An 18,372-nucleotide genomic window follows, 5' to 3' on the forward strand; every position below is an offset into this window, starting at 1 on the left:
AATACGATAGTGATACAGTTGCTTCAAGGATATTGCAGCAAGGATACCAAACTTTGGGATAAGCATTTGTGTTATGTGCAGCATGCTTACAACCATGCAAAACATTCTTCTACTTAGAGATCTCCTTTTGAGACTTGTTTTGGTTTTATACCAAAGTCTCACTTGGATTTTGTCTTTGGTAAAGACATAGCAGTTGATGGACACAGTGATGTGGACAAATCAACCAATTTCATTGAACAAATCCAGGAAATTCAGTAGGCAATACAGGAATAGTTGGAAAGAAGCCAAGCAAAGTACAAGGCATGGCATGACAAGCATTGAGTTGAGAATAGTTTTCATGTTGGTGGTCAAGTCTGGTTATACATTAGCAAAGAAATACTGCAAGGGGAAGGTAAGAAGTTGAAACCAATTAGATATTGTCCTTTCAAAGTACTTGACAAAATTGGTGAAAATGCTTTCCGCCTAGATCTACCAGCTTATATGCAGATCTATTCCATCGTAAATGTTGAAAACTTGTGATTGCATAAGCCTTCATTGATTGAAGATCCTGAAGAGCAAGGTCAGTTACCTTCCATTGAAGATTTTTGCCCGAGTATCTCAATGAGCTACAGGAGGACACAATTCTTGATAAGAGGATAAGGACTTTGCGACGGTGAAATGTTGAGTATCTTCGAGTTGGAATCAAAGGTACAAATACAATTAAAGCATGATGGATAGAGATTGGAAAAGTGAAGGAACTTTATCCTCACTTACTTGAAAACTAAAACCAACTTTTGGTGGTCCAAAAGCTTTCAGTGGGGAGGAGTGATCCAAAATGGATCTAGTTTTGCCTCAATATCAAAGTCTTAAAATGCAATTGAAAGTAGGATCAAGTCGAAGTGCTCATCGATATGGTTCCAATTGTGTGAACATCACGTAAATCCAAGTCCGAATGAAGAAGTTAGAGCCAGTCAATGTTTTTGGGAAAATTAGGGCAAAAGTCAAAAAGTCCCAAAAAGTGACATCCATTTATGACTGATTTCACTCATAAACTTCAAGCAATAACGATTTATCTCTACTTGTTCTAATATCTACTAAGAGTACAAAAGTGCAATATCAATAGCAGACATTAAATGCAAACGTTGATAAATCTTGATCCATCCATTCATCAAAAACCCCCTCCGAGGGTGCAAAAGTGCATGTTCTGAGGACAAGTTTTTTGACAGATTTCCGGACCCTTCTCCAAATGCCATGAGAAGGGTTAAATACTACTAACTAATTAATCTTAATTACACAAATTTAGGAAACGGCTTCAAATGACCGCCCTTCTACTAAAACAGATTTATTTCTAAAAATTGAATCTAATTTCTAACCATTTCTGTATCTGCTCCTTAGTGCTGTAAGCAATGCAATGTTCGCCTGAGAAGAGTCGGCTGGTTGTCTTCTCCTTTCGTTCGAGCGATAAAAGTAGAAATAACAAGAGCTGGCACCGCTTTCTGACAAACTAGAAGATATTTTCGAAAATCTTCCTCTGGCTTGGTGTATTCGTTGTGTGTATACTTGGTATAACCCAGATTTCTTTCAAACTGATTGTGCTATTTCTATTTTGGTCTCCGGCCGTGCGAATGACTCAATGAGTTAGGGATTTCGTTTCCTGAACAATTTTCTGTATTGCAGATTGCTTCCGTTCTTTGTTCTAGGCTTTTCTGAAGCGTCTTCCTTCCTTAGCGTCTTTCTTTTTGCTTTACCTAGTCTGAGCTTCAGGATCTTTTGTAAACATGTCGCTTTTGTGCGCCTTTGACTCTGAGTCTTGGATAGTCTATTTTCATCAGTGTCTTTTGACTGATACTCTGGAATCCGCGGTCCTGCTGCATGCGGCATCCATTTGCGACGACATCTCCTCTCTGTTCTCCGAGTATTGGCGCTTTCCCCTTTTCCTTAGATGTTTCCTGCATATTGATTTATATTAGTTGCTGCCTTATAGTTTATGCAAAGGAAAAGAGAAATGACGAAAAGATTGACATGAAAGCTTTAAGTTCTAATGAATGCATAGTCATGACACTCATAATGACTTGACTCTTCGAAAAACGCAACACAATCATTCTTGGATACTTTGGCGTACAATCATTAATTTCCCTTAAGGTGCGCGCTCAATTTTGGGTTTACAGACTATGTCGAGGAAATTTTGCGATGAGTGGTTTCTGCGATTCGCATCGCAGTATCGAGGATTGCGATGTCAAGAAGTGTCATCGCAGGAATTGATAGTCTCATTCATCACAGATCGCAGGATCGCAAATCGCAAGATCGCAGATCGCAAGATCGCGTTTTATCATTCAATCACTGTGTGCTGCTTATGCGATGTTGCGATATGCGACGTCGCATATCAGCCGTCGGCGATTCCTTAAGTTTCTCATTTAAGGGCGCTTTCAATATATGTGATGCGATGAATTTCGCATCGCTTCTTCGCAGCTTATTTACGCGCATAGGAAATGCTTCACTCTCTCTTCACGATGCGATATAGCTTTAGGGAGTAAAAATACAAAAATTTTGATAAAAATATTTTTTGGATTTTTTGTTAAGGGTCCCCCTTTGCTTGGTGTTATTGCTAATACCAAATAAAGAGGGGGGTTGTTGGTGACCACAACAATGGCGATTCACTGTGAAGAACCAGTTATCTCTGCTTTTCTATTGAATTTCCACTTCCGAAACAGAAAAATTTTCGTATGTCTAAATTTTGTTATGGACAGATAGAGTACATTACCCTTTATCCTGTCAATGATACTTTGTCTCAACCTTTTCATATTCCAATTGTTTGCTTCCTCGGGCTTAGTTCCTGTATTCGCACCAGACATTACTTGGTCTTTTAAAGATAAAATAAGGTCTTCTCTACGTACTGGCTTTTAAAATATGCTCATTTGTCATAGGTAGAGCCTCTGCTGCCCGCAAGCATCCATAGCCTCGACAGGGTTACCTGTTATCCAACAATGATCCTTTATCCTGCTTGAGGTTATTTACAACATTTCAGAGAAAAACCTTTTTGACACTTTTTCCTTTTTTATTCTCTAAAGAACAATGTCTTGGTTTGGTGGCCAAATTATGACATAGTCATTCACTTGATTTACACTTTTGCTGAACAAGCTAGCTCGTGATGAGACCCCTTGTCTTTTGATTGCAATAATCTTGAGTCGTTGCCCTGTTTTGGTAGACAGTATTTGGCAAAGTCAGCAAGTTATAATATATGTGATCATGATAAGCCGGCTCATGATGAGACCTCTTATTCTTTGAGATATAGTGTTTTCTCGGATTGTTCCTCTAAATGCTGCGATTTCCTTTAGTAGGGAGGTGTAGAGCATTGGGAAGGTATGTTTTAATAAATAATTTAGTGATGTTTTAAGCAATAGTTGTAATCTTTTCTTTATTATAAAGTAGGGAAAATGCAACGAAAACGAGTCTAAAATGATCCAATCACTAACAGTTGTCTTCTCTACGCAGGAAAAGGTAAAAGCAGGAAGGCACAATGCAAAACGAGGATTTGATGAGAAGATAACGGCTGTCCCTCCAATTGTAAATAAGGTTCAGACCAGGTCGAGTAAATCAAGGAAGATCAGTCCGGAACGAGATGAAGGACTGCCAGTTCGGAAATACAGGCCGAGTAAAGGAAAGCGTTAACAGTTTAGAGGATCTTCGATCCTGAGGGATCGCTACGATCAATCGTTTTGTCGACCGGTGAACTCCGCCGTTAATTGTATAAAAGGAGGGTAGCATTGGAAACTAGGGGATTACTTTTTGTATCTTTAACTTTCTGTCATGAATTTTATTGTCAGTTGAACTCAGACTATTGAGTCTCTCTAAGACCTAGTTTTGTACTCTCATTGATGCGTTAATATAATATCTTGGTGTTAATTTCTCCGTGCGTCTGAAGTAGTTTACGGCAGTGCGCCATTGGAAGCTTTGGGCCCGGCTCCAACGGACACTGGCTGATTGTACCATTACAATTCTGCTTTGTGTGGTTTGTTTCTCATAATCTGTTATGGTTACATGTTGTTTCATTTTTATTCATCTGTAGCTTTCCTGTTATAAATCTCTGTAACAAGTTCATATCATACTTTCAGGATTCTTCGCATACTGTTGATCCGAATTGTTTGCATCAATTACAGAATTCATAAGCAGCTACAGGTGATCGGGGTTAATGGATTGTTGGTGACTATTGCAGATCGTGTACATATGATTGACGTTTCCTGTCTTTAATGATTTGCTGTTCCATTTGATATATATATATGATTGACGTTTCCTGTCTTTAATAATTTGTTGTTCCATTTGATTAAGCTGCAAACCTGTATAAATGATTGCTTTCCTTTTTGTATGTAAGTGTGTGCCAAGGATTGGAAGTGTTGACCTCGCGAGACTTAGTTTCTTTACTGTCGTTCCATTTACTGTTGTTCCATTTACTGCCGTTCCTTTTATTGCTGTTCCATTTCTGAAGTTGCTGTTTCATTCTATTTTATTGCTATTCCTTTCGCTTGCGTTTATCGAAGTGGCATGAGAGGAGGTTCAAGACTGTTGTGAGATACAGCAGACGCTATAATGCTCCCAGATCATGATCCATACTCCTTCATCAGTTTCTAGGGGGATAGGTTACTAATTCCATACCCTCGACCGACGAAGTTGTTGCGTGTGTGATTTCTTTATGCAAAAGTAATTTAGCATTAGCATCCGTTTACTCTTGTATTCTTTAGATCTATACTACGAAGCATTATCCTGACAAATAGCCTCAAATTAAGATGTCCTTTACAATAACAAAACGCTCCCGGATTGACTTGTAATGTGAGATAACTAGAGGTGAAAAAGACCCTTGTTACAGCTTCACATTTTGGCGTCGTTGCCGGGGAAGGGGCATAGCCATTTGTTTTTTTAACAGGGTAGTGTGTGAATCTGTTAGGGGAGAACTGGATTTTAAAAACGGAAGGTAAGAACCTGCGTGCAGAGCATGCAAAAGCCCTGCTCCACCGTCCGCTTTCCTAGCAGAATTGATTTAGTAGTTTAATTGGAGTGCATGACTAAGTAGAAAAAGCCAGAAAAGAATCAAAAGCCTCCATCCAAAACTGAAAAAGCCAAGGGTCAGCGACCCTTGGACGAAAAACCTTTATAGACGAAATTTACAAGAAAGCCGGATCTCCGCCATCAGTAGGTTATACGAAAGTAAACTCTAAACAACCTGCTAGTTCCCTTCAGGCCTCAGAATCACCATCTGAAGCCTTTGCGGAGGTGCACAGTCAGACAAAGGAGCAGGACTTTCAAGAATTTGACAATTCAACTCCTGGACCAGTGCACGAAGGAAATTTTAGCAACCTTTGCGAAGGAGAAGGAGAAACAGGGGAAATCGAGGAACCTAGATCTCCTATTGAACCAAACCAGCCTTTAAATAGTCCAGATAAAGGAAGCGCTGCAAAAATCCTCATTGAGGGAATTCATTCACCTCAGACCGTAGGGGCCATCATTATCCCTGATAAAGGGAGTGCTGTAAAAACAGTTCCTGCTAAGATTACCCCTCCTCAACCAAGGAATACTCTCTTGGAAATTCCTGAAGATTACTGGCATATATTTGATTCCATGGCGCAGAATCAGCCAAATACCCAAACCTCTACTTTGCAATATCCCATAGTAGATTCCGCTGCGAATGCACCAATGACGGCAATTCCGCTTCAACATATCCCGACGTTTCATGGACTCACATCAGAAGACCCTGATGCGTTTCTATTCGAATTTGATGTGTTATGCAGGGGATACGATTACACCACTGATCCCCAGAAGCTAAAACTGTTTCCCTCTACTTTGAAGGGAGCAGCTCTGAGATGGTTCATGGGTTTAGGTGGTGGAGTCATAAACAATTGGGAAGAAATGAAAGCGGCCTTCTTAAAAAAATATCAGGATTACTGTAGATCAAGAGAACTAAAGGATGAAATCTTTCAAATGTCAGCCAGACCAAATGAAACTTTAGAAGAATATGTAGAACGTTTCCAATATAACTTGCAGAGATCTCCATATGCATCGTTACCTCTGCCCGATAACGTGTTGAAAACTGCATTGATTAGAGGTATGAAGGAGCAATGGATTGAAACGCTGAATATTATGGGAAAAGGAGACATTTATCAGGAAAATTTTGCTGACATCATTGATCTGTGTATCAGGAGCTCAAGAGGCAGCACAAGGATAAAACCAGCAGAATATGATCGCTTCACTAGAGACAATCGAACATCAACAGAAGGAGTATCACGAGTGGAACTTGGAAATCTGTTAGAGAATTTTAAAACTGATATCATGGGGACATTAACTACACAGCTTGATATTGTGCAGGCTAAACAGAAGCAAGCAGAGGCGGAACAGAATCTGGCAATTTTCTGCCCGCGGTGCAGGAAGAAACATAGCCAGAAAGAATGCCCGCTCGATACAGTTCAAATATGTGCTATTTGTACCAAGGACCATCCGACTGAAAGCTGTCCCTCGCTCGCTGGTTTGAAGGCGGTGTACAAAGACGCAGAAGAGGAACCAGAAGCAGCATACTTTATTAACCAGCGTCGTCAATGGCAACCTAGGCAACCTGGTATGTTTCAAGATCCCTCCTCTTCTTTTCAATCTCCGCAATTTAATGCTCAGCAACAGAATATGTGGCAAAATCAGTCTCAGCACCCGTTTTCAAATTGGCCGCCTCAAATGTTTCCTACTCCGAACTCTTGGATGAACCAAGCTGGTTGGCCAAACTTTCCTTATCCTCTGCCATATTGGCCAAATAATTCATATCCTCCGCAGTGGACCCCTTCCACTTCGCAAAGTTCACCCTGGCAGAGCAACTGGCCAAGATCGACATATCAAACACCAGGATCAATTCCGCTCCCTCAACCAACTCTGCCAGCCTTGCAACAAAATCCCCAGCCCAACCTAAGACCGCAGCTCCCAGCCCAACCCAACCCGAACCCAAATAATCGACCAGTTCAATCTCTTCAAATTATAGAATCTTCCGAGATTGAATCTGCTCTGCAGGAGTGCAATGATCTTCAGTTGAGATCTGGGCGAATAATAGAAACTGAGGGACATAGAACCGCTCATATTGAAAACCAGTTACCGATAGAACAGCCGTCACAACAAGAAGAAGTAAGTAAAGACCAGGTTCATCAGCAAGTAATTACATCTTCTCCACCTTTCCCAGAACGACTGGCCATTCCGAGACAAATGCAATATCCGGATTTTGATATTCTGGGAGAACTTCAAAACTTGTATATAAGAATTCCATTCCTTCAGGCTATACAGGATATCCCCATATATGCAAAAACCATAAAAGACCTGTGTAGCAGAAAAACAAAAAGAAATATAACCCCTAACCCTAGAGTCCAGGTAGTCGGCACCTTATCCGACCTCTTATCAGGGAAAGAAACACCAATTAAATATGAGGATCCTGGAAACCCAATTGTCACTGTTCAAGTCTGTGGGCAGACCCTGACCAACGTTTTAGTAGATCTAGGGGCTGCGATTAACATCCTGACAACATCAACCTGCCAGAAGCTTGGAATCACATCGGTAGAGCCTACTTCCACTTTACTAGAACTAGCTGACCGATCAGTAATAAGGCCAGAAGGCACCTTGTATGATGTCATGGTTTCAGTGGACTCTTGGGAATACCCGACCGATTTTCTGGTGATTAATCCAAAAACCCGACTAGATGGACATCCGCTAATTCTAGGTAGACCATGGCTCGCTACTGCTGACGCCTACATTGGATGCCGGCAGGGAAACATGACCATAACCAGAGGACCGGATATCAAAAATTTAATCTTGTACCCACCATCCCAGCCAAGCATCACACCTCATATATCGCTGACCAATCTGCGCCCTGCCTCATATATTACTGGTAATATTAGACCACCATTAACAGTTCAGGAAGCGCTAGATTTTAAAGATCAAACAGAAGATGATGCCATCAATAAATTCATTAATCAAATAGAATCCACATCGTATACACAATGCTTTATGATAAAAGCGGCATTTGATAACGAATTAGAGGAAGATCCTCTAAAAGATGACAATGACCCAAATATACCTGTAACCTCTGTTGCTAACAGCAAAGTAATACAAATTGAACCGGGCAAAACTTTAAACATTAACGCTAATCTGACACCTGAGCAAGAGACCAAACTCATCCAGCTCCTACGAAAGTATCAGGAGGCATTTGCTTGGGACTATCCCGATATGAAGGGGATTGATCCCCAGCTATGTACACACCGTATCTATATCGAAAAAGATGCAAGACCGGTTCGCCAACCACAGAGAAGACTCAATCCCCATTTAAAAGATGTTGTAAAAGATGAGCTGCAGAAATTATTAGACGTTAATTTTATTTATCCTATTTCTGACAGCAAATGGGTCTCCCCACTTGTGGTCGTACCTAAAAAGAACGGGAAATGGAGGATCTGTGTCGATTACAGAGAATTAAACAAAGCTACACAAAAAGATCACTTCCCTCTCCCTTTCATAGACCAGGTATTGGACACCTTAGCAGGCAAGAAATTTTTTTCTTTCTTGGATGGCTTCAGCGGATATAACCAGATTCAGATTGCCCCTGAAGACCAGGACAAGACTACCTTTACTTGCCCCTGGGGAACGTTCGCCTACCGAGTCTTACCCTTTGGATTATGTAATGCTCCGGCCACATTCCAACGGGCTGTTCTTAGCATCTTTGCAGATTTAATTAATGATGGATTGGAAGTCTATATGGATGATTTTACACCATATGGAGACGACTTTGATCCAGCCTTGGACACTCTCGAAAAAGTTCTAGAACGTTGCATCGCTACCAGGCTTTGCTTGAGTCACGAAAAATGTTACATGATGATGACAGAAGGACTCATTCTGGGACATTACATCTCAGCAGCTGGCATTCAGGTAGACCCGGCTAAAATTCAAATACTCATGCTTATCCCAACCCCCACTAATCAAACAGAGGTACGCAGTTTTCTTGGTTTTTCTGGGTATTATAGACGATTTATACAACATTACTCACGTATTGCCGCACCTCTACATGCATTAACTGGAAATGTTGATTTTGTGTGGATAGAAAAATGTGATCGAGCCTTCACAGAATTAAAGAAGTTGCTATCTACAGCTCCAGTTCTCAGAGGACCTAATTGGAACTTACCATTCCAAATTTCAACCGACGCCTCAGACACAGTAATCGGTTCAGTGTTGGGCCAAGAAGAAGAGAAAAGACCATACGCTATCTATTACATCAGCAAAAATTTGGCTCCGGCTGAATTAAATTACACTGTCACCGAAAAAGAATTTTTAGCTGTGATACATGCTATTAATAAATTTAGACACTATATTACAGGCTATCCCGTTATTTTGTACACAGACCATTCTGCTATTAGGTATTTAGCAAATAAGCCTATTACAAATGGAAGAATAACCATGTGGTTGATCTTGTTGCAGGAATTCGACATTACAATCAGAGACCGACCAGGGAAGGAGAACCCTGTAGCTGATTTTCTTTCACGAATACCAAAATCAGTTGAAACAGCAGCAGTTGAGGACCAATTCCCAGATGAACACTTATTTGCAGTCGCTGTTCAGACTCCCTGGTACGCTGATGTGGCTAATTATCTTGCAGTAGGTAAGCTTCCAAAACATTTAACTCCCAATGAAAGGAAACAAATCGTTGCGAAAAGCAATCGATTTTCGTGGGTTGGGGGCTATCTGTTTCACACAGGCGCAGATATGGAAATCAGAAGATGTATTCGAGAAGACGAAATCTTTGATATCTTAAAAGCCTGCCATGACGGGCCATGTGGAGGACATTTCGCTGAATGAAGGACAGCACACAAAGTATTACAAACGGGATATTACTGGCCTACAATCTTCAAAGATGCCAAAAAATTTGTCCAGGCCTGTGATAGTTGTCAACGTGTAGGACGACCTGGCCCAGCAGACGAAATGCCTTTGCGGCCTCAATTGGTGATCGAACCTTTCGAACGCTGGGCTCTGGACTTTGTCGGACCCATCAACCCCCCATCAAACCAAAAAACCTACATTTTGGTGGCAACTGAATATGTTACCAAATGGGTTGAGGCGGAGGCATTACCCAGAGCTACAGAGGAGTCGGTAATTCAGTTCTTGTTCCATTTGTTTGTACGTTATGGTCTTCTAAGGGAAGTGGTTACAGATGGAGGACCACAATTTGTGGGACATAAATTAGCTGCAACACTCAATAACCATCACATCCATCACAAAATTACTACCCCATACCATCCGCAGGCAAATGGGCAAGTCGAAAACAGTAATAAGATAATAGAGTCAATTTTGACAAAAACTGTTGCCTCACACCGCTGCGATTGGGCCGCCCGACTACCGGAGGCACTGTGGGCTTATCGAACCACATGGAGAAGTACCACTGGCTATTCACCATATCACTTAGTGTTTGGAAAGCAACCCATTTTTCCTATCGAATTTGAGATCCAAACCCTGCGAACTGCCTAAGAAGTCGGATTGGATTTAAGTGAAGCACAGAAAAATCGATTACAGCAAATTAATGAGTTGGACGAAACAAGGCTCGCTGCATTACAAAATACAGCACTCATCCAGCAGCAGCGAGCCAAATGGCATGATGCGCTCATCAAAAACAAGATATTTCACGAAGGAGACTGGGCTCTATTATATGATTCTAGATTTCAGGATTTCCCGGGGAAGCTTCAGACTCGATGGTTGGGACCATACGAGATTCAAAAAGTCCATGACAATGGGACCCTTACTTTGATTACAATTGATGGATCTGGATATACATTTAAGGTAAACGGCCACCGAGTTCGTCTGTATCGCAAACCGCTCACTCGGGAATCATTTTGCCAGCAGTTACGCCAAGATACTAACATCAAGATTATGGGAGAGGAAGCAAAAACTTCCTCCCCTATAGATTGGTAAGAAGTTCATTCTTTATTACCACATTTTGTATATAAGATTGTAAATTTTGTATATATGTTGCGAGTGTGTGTTTTGTTGTTCCTTTTCAAAAGGAACAGCACTTGTGTGTTTTGCTGTTCCTTTCCAAAAGGAACAGCACTTGTGTGTTTTGTTGTTCCTTTTCAAAAGGAACAGCACTTGTGAGTTTTGCTGTTCCTTTTCAAAAGGAACAGCACTTGTGTGTTTTGCTGTTCCTTTTCAAAAGGAACAACGCTTGTGTGTTTTGCTGTTCCTTTTCAAAAGGAACAACACTTGTGTGTTTTGTTGTTCCTTTTCAAAAGGAACAGCACTTGCGTGTTTTGCTGTTCCTTTTCAAAAGGAACAGCACTTGTGTGTTTTGTTGTTCCTTTTCAAAAGGAACGGCACCCTTGAGTTTTGCTGTTCCTTTCCAAAAGGAACAACACTTTTTGAATTTTTGTTGTTCCTTTCCAAAAGGAACAGCACCCTTGATTTTTGGGCTTCCTTTCCAAAAGGAACAACACTTTTTGAATTTTTGCTGTTCCTTTCCAAAAGGAACAGCACTTTTGAATTTTTGCTGTTCCTTTTCAAAAGGAACAGCACTTTTGAATTTTTTTTATCCCTTTTTAGAAGGAGCAACATTTGTGTGTTTTTTTCAATTCTTTTTTTTAGCAAGCAGCATTTAAGTGTTTTTGTTATCTTAGGACATTACATCAAAAGAACCCTCCCACCCTCCCTTGTAAGAAAGAAATAGTATGCCCTCGTCCTTTCTATAAGAAGAAAACATTCTCCCGAGGCCATAAGTAGCAGCTATATATTTATGCAACAAATATAAAAGGCATGATATATCAAGATCAACACATCATAAATCGCTATCTATAACAGCCCTAGTATTGATGCAACAAAGGAGGGAACCATACACTCATCATTCTTTCAGCCATAAGTCTCACCTCCTCTGCCCTGTTGGAAAACTTCATCATGTTACGTTCCTACAATTTTCTTTATTATTACTTGGAAATAAGAATAGAAAATTTATATTTTCCTATTGGGATAACAAGACTTCTTCCGCCATTCCCACTCTTAAGGAGGGCTGAACCACCCTTATGTGTAACTATACAAGAGCAAAAGTCCATCTCAAAAGAAAAAAGCAACAGCAGAACCAAAAGAAATTATTTGTCAAATGCAGGATAGGGGGTTTCATTACAGAACCAGCCTACTATGATCATAAGATTGGAAGCGAAGTGGCATTCCCATCATGGCCACCACACCAGGGATATGGTCCAACAGGTTCATTATATAAACAAACCTTGGAACAGGGGGTCTCATCACAAGCCAGCCTGCCCACGTTTCGTGCCTCTCTGGTGAATGGCGTCATGGTTATCTGGTTACCAAGCCAGCATGATGGCCTGCATGTTGACAAGAATTGCTCTTCAAAACTACACAAAGGACTATGGTTCCGGGGTGAAATAAACAACTCTGCCACGGTTATAAACACCGGTCGGCAGCAGAGCTCTGTTAATGGTATCGGAGTCAAAACATATACACCAATTTGGATCTTATTAAATATTTCTTTCTATCCTCGTAATAATTATATCTTACACCTTAATGGATACGTCACATGAACATTTATCATTACCAATTATGGCAAAGGTATTGACTATGACTATCTCAGACTTTCCATGAGTGCTAGACGTCCTATCCTTATGTTCTGCATCGCATCACGAAGGCTTATGTTAAACGCGATCTATCCGTCGCATCGATCTCGGTATTTCTCTGTCTAATTTGACACATGGCAAAACTTTATAAGCTGTTCCATTATGACTCGGTGATGGGATGACCGCCTTCTTCTATTTGACGGCTGAGGCAGCCTATCATTTCGCGCGGGGGGGAGGTGACTTCATTACTCCGCCGGCCACGTGTTAACACATCATTCGGAAATGATATGATACGGAGGTACGATATGCGTTAACGGCATGACAATGCTATTTTTCGAAAAAGTTGTTATTTATGATCAATTATTCATGCATGCTCTGTGTCTTTTCTTTTTGCCGCAATTACGTTCTTTGCATTGTTGTTCCATCTAGACCCTGAAACAGAACCATGGGGGGAAAATCTATCAGAAGCGAGCCGAGCGAGCTCATAGTCTCCGAAGCCGCTCGGAAGATCTTAGAAAAAGCAGGGTGGTTAACTTATTTTGGCCGCCTGCGCAAATCAAACGAAATAGTGGCCATGGAATTCCTGCAGAATTTGCAGGAAGAACACTCAGTGGTAGGTGGGAAGCAGATAGCAGTCACGAAAGAAATAATCGCGGAAGTAACCGGATTACCAGACTTAGGTCCAATATGGACGACAAAGAAAGAAAGACTGCAAAAGATCGTAGAACTCTTCCAAGATGAAGGGCAGGAGCTGACAGTGAAGGGAAAAGGAGTGCTGCCGGCAACACTGAAAGAAATTAAGAAGTTGAGAAGAAAACAGCAGAAATTGCTGAATATTATAGCCCAGCTTCGGCAGAAAATTCGGAGTCTGAAAGCCAGTTTGAGAATAAAGAGGACTGTGAGAAGAAAAAGAAGGACAAATACAGCTGGGTCATCTCAGAGAGGAAGACAGAGCACCTATAGACATCTAGTAGGTCGATACTCTACTAGCAAACCTGCAGCTGTTCCAATTAATACTGAGGAACAAAATGCTGTTCCATCTGGAACAGAGCACCAGAATGCCGTTCCTATTGACATAGAGGAGCAGGCTGATATTCCAAACAGCCCATTAGAACCAACTGCCGTTCCAATTAAAACTGAGCCACAAGACGACATCCCAGTTACAGAGGGACCACCGTACCCCTTTATACATGTCAAGAAGGAAGGGGAAAATAGAGCAGTTCACACTGAGACACCACCTTCAGGGAGAATTAAGCGACGAAATGTAAAGGTTCAGGCACAACTTCCTGCCTCCAGGGAATCATGGGAAAGGGATCCAAAAACCAAGGCCTTGCGCCGCGAGATACGACAGGCCCAACAGGAGGCTGAACAGCTACGGGAACAAATGATCCCTCGAGAAAAATATGAGGAGCTGCAGCAGGAAGTTGAGCAGAGGATTCCTCGAGAAAAATACGAAGAATTGCAGCAGAGGGCTGAGCAGTTAGAGGAACAAAGGATCCCTCTGGAAAAACATGAAGAACTGCAACAGCAGCTGCGAAACATGAGTGAATCGGAGAGTCAGGCTTTTGAAGGATGGCAGAAGGAACAAGAAAAGTTTGCTAAGGTAACACGTCGACTAGATGCTGTTATTAAACAATTGGACACTGTATGTTCGTTGTATGATGATGTTTTGACTTGCAGGGCCCCCGCGAAGAATTATGCTTTATTCCTCCTTGAAAGATACTTAAGATTGAAAATAAAAGCTGTCAGGGCAGGTGCCCCCATTCAGATTAACACTGTTAATGATTTTATTGATTGTTGCAAACATTATGGGGTTAAGGTCCAACGATTATTATGCGAATTTTATTTGCACAATATGGTGCTTGAGCAGGAAACTGATCTAAACCCTGGCCCCTTTGTGGGGGATATACAGCTGCAAGCCTTTGTTTCATTCGGGGTCAACCAGTTAAAATGGCTCAGGGCTTACAATGCCTTTCAGAGGCAGGAGCACAGCCTAGATCTATGGGTCAGGGCTGAGCCTCAAGATCCAGTTCGCCTATGGCAATCACACGAAAGCCTTATGAGAAACCCTGGCGTTATAAAACTACTAGGACCCATGCATGAGGAGTTGATCCGAAATAGCTTAGAATACTTCCTGGTTATTAAAGATTCCGCCTTGGAGGCTGCCAAATTCCGTTATCAGATTTCCACCCCAAGCATCCAGCTCAGGGAGCCCTTCAGATATGAGAACTTTGAGCTGGCTGCTGAACGATTTCCTTTTTATGGCCAGTGCATTCTGCAAGCTGGACCATCATGGTTAGGATATCGGTTCCGTAGCCCAATTATCTGGCACCCTGCACCGGGGTACCAGGCCTTGTATGATATGCCTGCAGATCAGTTTCATTATTTCTTTGATAATCTGGTTGCCTATCATGGTTGCAGACCCCCTCATGAAGTACCCTCTCCAGCCTATTCTCTTACTGCTCTCCATGTTAATTATAACGTTTTCATGAGGCCATGAAACAGAGTAAGTCGGGGGGTGTGTAGAGCATTGGGAAGGTATGTTTTAATAAATAATTTAGTGATGTTTTAAGCAATAGTTGTAATCTTTTCTTTATTATAAAGTAGGGAAAATGCAACGAAAACGAGTCTAAAATGATCCAATCATTAACAGTTGTCTTCTCTACGCAGGAAAAGGTAAAAGCAGGAAGGCGCAATGCAAAACGAGGATTTGATGAGAAGATAACGGCTGTCTCTCCAATTGTAAATAAGGTTCAGACCAGGTCGAGTAAATCAAGGAAGATCAGTCTGGAACGAGATGAAGGACTGCCAGTTCGGAAATACAGGCCGAGTAAAGGAAAGCGTTAACAGTTTAGCGGATCGAAGATCCTGAGGGATCGCTACGATCAATCGTTTTGTCGACCGGTGAACTCCGCCGTTAATTGTATAAAAGGAGGGTAGCATTGGAAACTAGGGGATTACTTTTTGTATCTTTAACTTTCTGTCATGAATTTTATTGTCAGTTGAACTCAGACTATTGAGTCTCTCTGAGACCTAGTTTTGTACTCTCATTGATGCGTTAATATAATATCTTGGTGTTAATTTCTCCGTGCATCTGAAGTAGTTTACGACAGTGCGCCATTGGAAGCTTTGGGCCCGGCTCCAACGGACACTGGCTGATTGTACCATTACAATTCTGCTTTGTGTGGTTTGTTTCTCATAATCTGTTATGGTTACATGTTGTTTCATATTTATTCATCTGTAGCTTTCCTGTTATAAATCTCTGTAACAAGTTCATATCATACTTTCAGGATTCTTCGCATACTGTTGATCCGAATTGTTTGCATCAATTACAGAATTCATAAGTAGCTACAGGTGATCGGGGTTAATGGATTGTTGGTGACTATTGCAGATCGTGTACATATGATTGACGTTTCCTGTCTTTAATGATTTGCTGTTCCATTTGATATATATATATGATTGACGTTTCCTGTCTTTAATAATTTGCTGTTCCATTTGATTAAGCTGCAAACCTGTATAAATGATTGCTTTCCTTTTTGTATGTAAGTGTGTGCCAAGGATTGGAAGTGTTGACCTCGCGAGACTTAGTTTCTTTACTGCCGTTTCATTTACTGCTGTTCCATTTACTGCCGTTCCTTTTATTGCTGTTCCATTTCTGAAGTTGTTGTTTCATTCTGTTTTATTGCTATTCCTTTCGCTTGCGTTTATCGAAGTGGCATGAGAGGAGGTTCAAGACTGTTGTGAGATACAGCAGACGCTATAATGCTCCCAGATCATGATCCATACTCCTTCATCAGTTTCTAGGGGGATAGGTTACTAATTCCATACCCTCGACCGACGAAGTTGCTGCGTGTGTGATTTCTTTATGCAAAAGTAATTTAGCATTAGCATCCGTTTACTCTTGTATTCTTTAGATCTATACTACGAAGCATTATCCTGACAAATAGCCTCAAATTAAGATGTCCTTTACAATAACAAAACGCTCCCAGATTGACTTGTAATGTGAGATAACTAGAGGTGAAAAAGACCCTTGTTACAGCTTCACAGGAGGAAGTCATTGTTTTTCCTTAAGAAAGCTCTGGACGACAATAATAGAGTTTGAAAACAGCAGCTTTACAGAGAATATTTATTTTATTATTGATACCTTTCATTGTGCTGATATAAAACAATTTTTTACCAAAGGTTGCTTTCATCAAAGTTTTTTTAAGGTTGAAACTAACATCATATTTAGGCTAAAGTTAACTCTATTTGTCAATAATAAAAATCAGATTTTTCGAAAAGTTTTGCTACTTGTACAAGCGAAATCAAAATCTGATAGAGGATTGGTGTGCTCTTTCATGAATCCTTTTAGTGACCATCTACAACTGGTTTTATTTATAAGAAAGAGAAAAACAAATAAAAACTAAAACTATCTTACAAAAATAGAAGAATGATCTTCTATGGAAAATATATTTTAAGAATCTGTCCATTAACAGGCAAAGAATCTCTTCTACCTGCCAAATCCTGCAACACAAACGTCGATGGGCCTATGACTTCTACAATCTGAAAAGGACCAAGCCACAGCTTCTGAAATTTCGTATGTTTTCCCTTTTCTTCATGAGCCTTATCCCATTTCAAAACTAAATCTCCCATCTGAAATTTTTTTCTGGTCATTATGCTTGAGTCAAAAGAGGATTTTATTAGTGCCTGGTGATGAGCATGGGTTTTCTTAGCTTGTTCTCGTTGTTCTTCTAATTTGATTATTTCCATTTGTCTCAGTTGTAAGGAGGAAGTAGATTCTTCATCGATGTATTGTACTAAAGACAAAGAGGGAATTACTAAGTGAGTTGGAAGAACCACTTCTTTCCCATAAACTAAATTAAAGGGAGAAGTGCCGATTGAAGCTTTCTTCGTAATTCTATCTGCCCATAAAGCATTTACCAGTGCTTTGTGCCAATTCTTTTGGTTTTGGTCGACTGTTCTTTTAATAATCCTGATTAGGTTCTTGTTTGTTGATTCAGCCAATCCATTACCTTGTGGATAGTAGTTGGCAGAATATTTCAGTTTGAACCCTCTTTTAAGTGCAAACTCAGTCATTGTATTTCCAGAAAAGTATGAGGCATTATCAAACATTAAGGCCGTTGGCAATCCAAACCTAGTGATTATAAATTGATCTATGAATTCAATAATTTTTTCAGAATTAGCTGTCTTGAGAGGAACTGCTTCTACCCATTTAGTAAAATAATCAGTTGCCGTGAGGATATACCTATGCTGCTTAGAAGAGTGAGGAACGATCTCACCTATTATTTCCAAGCCCCATTGACTGAATGGTTGCTCGATGTTAACCGGATGTAGTGGCATGGACGATTTCTTTTGTTTCCCTGCAGCAGTCTGGCAGACTTGGCATTTCCTTACGTAATTGTATTAGTCTTTGAACAGCGTGGGCCAATAATATCCTGCACGTAATAGTTTATGTGCAGTAGCATTTCCAGCATAGTGTCCACCTGCTGGTCCGTCGTGGAGTTCCTGCAAAACCTTTTCGGCTTCAGTTTTCTCAAGACACCTAAGAAGCACGGAATCGTAATTCCTTTTAAACAGAACATCATTTATGAGCTGGTATTGTTTAGCTTTCAATCTCAGAGCTCTTTTCTTGGTGTGATCCAGGTGTGATGGAGCATACTTGTTCTTAAGATAATAAATGGTGTCAGCATATAATGATTTTGCGTCGTTTAGGCTTACCTCATACGTATGTACCTCTTCAGATGAGTTCTCAGGAATTTGCGATGCTCCAGCTAAC

The sequence above is a fragment of the Pinus tabuliformis genome, chromosome 3_2 (assembly GCF_031772625.1).
Source record: "Pinus tabuliformis cultivar Carrire ecotype Pingquan chromosome 3_2, CPIR1, whole genome shotgun sequence".
In the NCBI taxonomy this organism is placed as follows: domain Eukaryota; kingdom Viridiplantae; phylum Streptophyta; class Pinopsida; order Pinales; family Pinaceae; genus Pinus; species Pinus tabuliformis.